This window comes from Rattus rattus, chromosome 13 (genome assembly GCF_011064425.1).
Source record: "Rattus rattus isolate New Zealand chromosome 13, Rrattus_CSIRO_v1, whole genome shotgun sequence".
Lineage (NCBI taxonomy): Eukaryota > Metazoa > Chordata > Mammalia > Rodentia > Muridae > Rattus > Rattus rattus.
The window spans coordinates 23,837,682-23,842,379 of NC_046166.1; the positions used below are offsets into that span (position 1 = coordinate 23,837,682).

Below are 4,698 nucleotides of genomic sequence, written 5' to 3' on the forward strand. Positions count from 1 at the left end.
AAATTCCACACAGGTACTCTTCCCTGGTTTCTGTCTCCAGGGCCGTGGCCTCATTTTATCACATCTCAAAAACTGGAGAACTTCTGCTCCCATTGCAGCAAACTAACCCCTTCGGGAACTCTATAAAAGAAACAAGAGAGAAATAACCGAAAGTGGACCTTTCTACATAAATTTACAATAAAATGCAAATTTCTATTTACAGCCCACTTCCTGACCTTTACTGCTTAACTACTTGATCCACCAGGTAATGTCTGCATCTTTTATGGGAGCCAGGAAAGGGATGTTAGAGTACAGCATTATTTAGGAAAGTTCCTCTGCGGGAATCACAGCATCTAAATTCTATCCCCTCCCCTGAAGAGCTAGGGAGCCTCCATAGAGAGGAGGTATAAAATTGAAAAGAACCAGACATTGAAGATGAGTGCCTTGAAACCCTGTCTCCTGTGCGTGAGAGGACCACTGAACTCAAGAACCGAAAGCACGAGTTCCTTTCCTCACCATGCTGATGAAGGGCCGGTTGCCTCACCTTTCGCTGCAGTACCTGGGTCATGGGATGTGGTATTCAAGGACTCAGTGAGGGTCATGACCGTGAACTACAACACGAATGGGGAAATGGGCAAAATAGCCAGGAAATTCGTGGTTTTCAACATCCCTCAGATCCAGTATAAGAATCTTGAGGTGCAGATCATGCTGTCTAAGAGCATGACGCCATCGCCCTTCCTGCAGTTCTATCTAGATTTTGGGAGCAGGTCCCGGTAGACATGGAGTAATAAGGAGATCATGGAGCACATAAAGAAAATCATGGGCAAGAATGAGGAGCCCCTCAGGGAGGAGGAGGTGGAGAAGCAGCAGGGCTTTCATCCAGGCAACTTCGGCTCCGGAAGTACTGCCTGCAGGAGTGCCTGTGGGAAGTGGAAGGTTGGTGTCCTGCCCTGGCCTGGTGCATGCCTTTACCTAAGGAGATGACAGGGAAGTACAAAGCTGCTCTGAAAGCCAATATGTAGATGTAAGCAAGGTTATCTGGAATGGACTGGTGGCATCTGACTGGTGGTACCGTAAATGATAGAACTCTGTAATGGAAAGACCAGCTTGCACATCCATTTAAAGGACATGGGATGGAGGCCGGGATTGCCAGCTGTTGAACAGATGTCAATAAAAAATTTAGTCTTCCTATTAAAAAAAAAAAGAACCAAGAGTTACTTGCAAGAGAGCTGCACAAGGTCAAGTCAGTCACCATTCCAGCACTGCTGGGGAAAGGGATCAACACATCCCAGCCCTAGCTGAAGACCTCTTGGCAGTTGATGACTGCTAGTAAATGAAAAGTCCATTTTCTCCAAGAACTGGATCGTAGTTCAGATGCCTGTGTGTCAGTGGGTGGCAAGCCCAACATTAATGTATATATAGGTAACATGTTTTGAACACAGTGTGTTAGTAAACAAAAGTTAAAGAGAAGGAACCAGAAGAGGAAGAGAAGGAGGACTAGAGAAAGCCACAAAGTTAGGATAGGGATCTGGGAAGGGAATCTGGGAAGAGTTGAAGAGGACAATGAAGGATGAGTGTGATCAAACAGTAAATATACACGTAGGAAATTCTCAAAATGCAGTTAATTTTTAAACAATCACATGCAAAGTGGAGAAGGCATCAGGAAGATATACATGTATACAGGAGGAATGTATAACCTGCCTGCCTCTATAATATCAGCTGTGGTATCTTGCAGACTACCTTTAGGGACCACTGTTTCTAAGGACACAGTGACCTTTCTGTAAAGGATACACTGAAAGAGGCATTTTTCTAAATTCAGAAGGAGAATCATCCACAGAAGGACAAAGACAGAAACAAAACATCTTCAATGATTAAAGGGAAAATAGTTCATCTGTGGGAAAGGAAAGCAAGAAACTGGACAGCGATCATTAAAAAAAAAAAAAAAAGGATCACATGTCTTCACATGTGATTTTTCCCAAACACCGTAGAACTTCCTGGTTTCTTTTTCTGAAAAAAGAAGGAAATTAATTTTTCCCAGACACCTTCTCTCACCTCCGACCTTGGCTAGAGACAAGGAACTCTCCATGCTTGTGTCTCTATAGGGACATGGTTCAGGTAACATGTAGGTTCCAGGAACTCTCTAGTTTCTCCTTGATTCCTTCATATACAAGCTATCAAACCACACAGTAAACACATAAGTCTCACTATGTCATATAAATATCTTACTGTAGCCCTGACAGATTTCTCTTTGCAAGGCTAGAGAAAATCCTATATTAACCATTTACAATATAAGTTATGATTTTTCTCTTTAAAACACAGATTCAAACAACCTAGGCCTTCTAACTAGCATTGGAAGAGTTTGCGTTTAAAATATCCTACTTCCTTTCAAAAAGTAGCAACACATAGCCTGTATGTAGACAAAGAGGCCTAAAACAAACCACATGTTTTAAATAGCACCATCATAACCAAGAAGCAAGCAGCAAAATTTTAGCCAAACCGAGATAGTAAATAATTTATATAAAGGATTCAACAGTCACCATAAATATTACATATACTCTTTAATATATTAAATATTTATCATTGTCAGTGAACTTCAAAATCCCACTTGTATGAGCATAAACACTACATACTACTTGATAAGAGTTCTCCTTTAGAGTACCTAGCTGTTCTAGTTTTATTCCTTTTGCTGTAATAAAATACTCTGATCAAGCAACTTAGGGGGGCGAAAAGTTTATTCGGCTTACAGTGCTAAGTCACAGTCCATCACTGAAGAAAACCCAAGGACAACATCAAGTCTGGCCTCTCTACTATTCCACACAGCATAACCACTGATCAAAGAACTCACTTCATGACTAAAGAAGGGTAGCAGGAACCACAGAAGATGCTGCTTTCCAGGCAGAGTTATACTCACCTAACTTTCTTACACCGTTCAGTATGTCTTACCCATTATGATGCCACCCATGATGCACTGGATTATCCTACATCAATTAACAATCAAGAAATTCCCCCAAAGCCATGTCCATAGGCCAGTCTTATCTAGACAATTCCTCAAATGAGATTCACTTATCAGATAATTCTAGTTGTGTCTATTGATGTTTAAGACTAGCCATAACCCTGGTTTACTAATAAATAGTAACACAGGTCTTCCTTAATTAATGGACATACTGCGAGCAAGTAGTAAACCACAAGTAAATTTTGTTAGCTCAAACTAAATCTAGAAAACAATTTTATCATAAAATCATAAAATAAAAATCATAAAATGATTTTATCATAAATTATAGCACACAGGTAGCAGATTTGTAACTTGGTTTTCATGTGAGTCCCAAACACCTGGAGTGGGGCTATCCCAAAGCTGTTCCCTGTATGTGGAATGTGTTCTTCTATCGGGGCTGCCTTGTCTGCCCTCAACAAGAGAGAAAATGCCTAGTTTCACAGATACTTGGTATGCCAGGGTCAGGGTGATACCCAGGGGACCCCCATCTGCTCAGAGTAGACAGGGAGGGGGGCTAGGGAAAGGATTTTAGGAGGGGAGTGACAGGAAAGGGGGCAGTAAGCAGGATGTTAAATCAATAAGTAAAATAAATGTAATTTATATATTATGAATTATGATCGTGTATACTATTTATTTAAATCTGGATGAAAACGCTCTCCATTTGACATTTAAGTGAGGCAGTCAACTGACAACTCACAAGATGGAAACTTCCTCTTTGCTCCTATAGACAGAGCACTATGTGTCATAAACGTGAGGATATCAGGGGAAAGACAAAGAGATCGAGGAAGAATGTGAATCGAGCAACCGAGAAATGGTATGAGCAGCAGACCTCAGAATGGACAGATCTCATGCCTGTGTACAGCCAGACGAGAAGAGTAATGGAAGACTTCCTAGAACCCGTACGGACAACAGGTCCTGCTTACTCTCCACTCCAGCAGCTCCAGGTGACAGCTAACACTTGTGATTTCTAGCACAGTAGAACCAACGCCCTCAATGAATGTTATTTTTACAGAAGGGTCGAAAGTCTTGCTCTTACTTATAGATTAAGGGTCATTGACTGGACCTCAATCAAAAGACATTTGATTGAAGGAAAATAGAGTATTAACAGAGAGAGAGAGAAAGAGAGAGAGAGAGAGAGAGAGAGGGAGAGAGAGAGAGAGAGAGAGAGAGAGAGAGAAAATGATGGTACTTCAGTTTCTTGTCCTTGCTAGCCCTGGAATTTCCCTACCTACAATATAAAAGTTATGAATCAAAACTTGTTTATAAATAACAAATCTGGTTATGATTGCTTGAAATGATGGTCAGACAGTGAAAAAAGGGTCAAGCATGTTCAAACAATGTTTTTATTAAAAGCAAAATGAAGCAGGAGGCATATACAATGGTTTAAGTGGTAGTTCGCCTTTGCAGTTGAAGAAATACATCAATATTTATTATAATGAGTAGATGGTATTCTTGACTTTATGCAAGAAGCCACCAGCACAACAAATAAATCATAATAAAAAGTAATTTGTATGTAAAGTATTTTAAGCCTCAGTAAATCCTCCCCAGAAAAAAAAAAGTAAGCATTTATTCCTGTACCCATTGGATACTTAGTTTCTCTGGGAAATTTTCATGTTCCTTTGACTACCTATAACACATCTGCAACAGTAATCATGGCTGCATTTTTCGGGGAATAAAACATTACTTTACCCTTAAAATTTTTTAAAGTGTATCTGATGTATATAAAA

At 40.2% G+C, this 4,698-nt stretch overlaps 1 pseudogene; it reads left to right on the top strand.

Annotated features, from left to right (window-relative positions):
- Positions 1–496: 496 nt before the first annotated feature.
- LOC116914980 lies at positions 497–1,001 on the top strand (annotated as a pseudogene).
- The last annotated feature ends 3,697 nt before the right edge of the window (positions 1,002–4,698 follow it).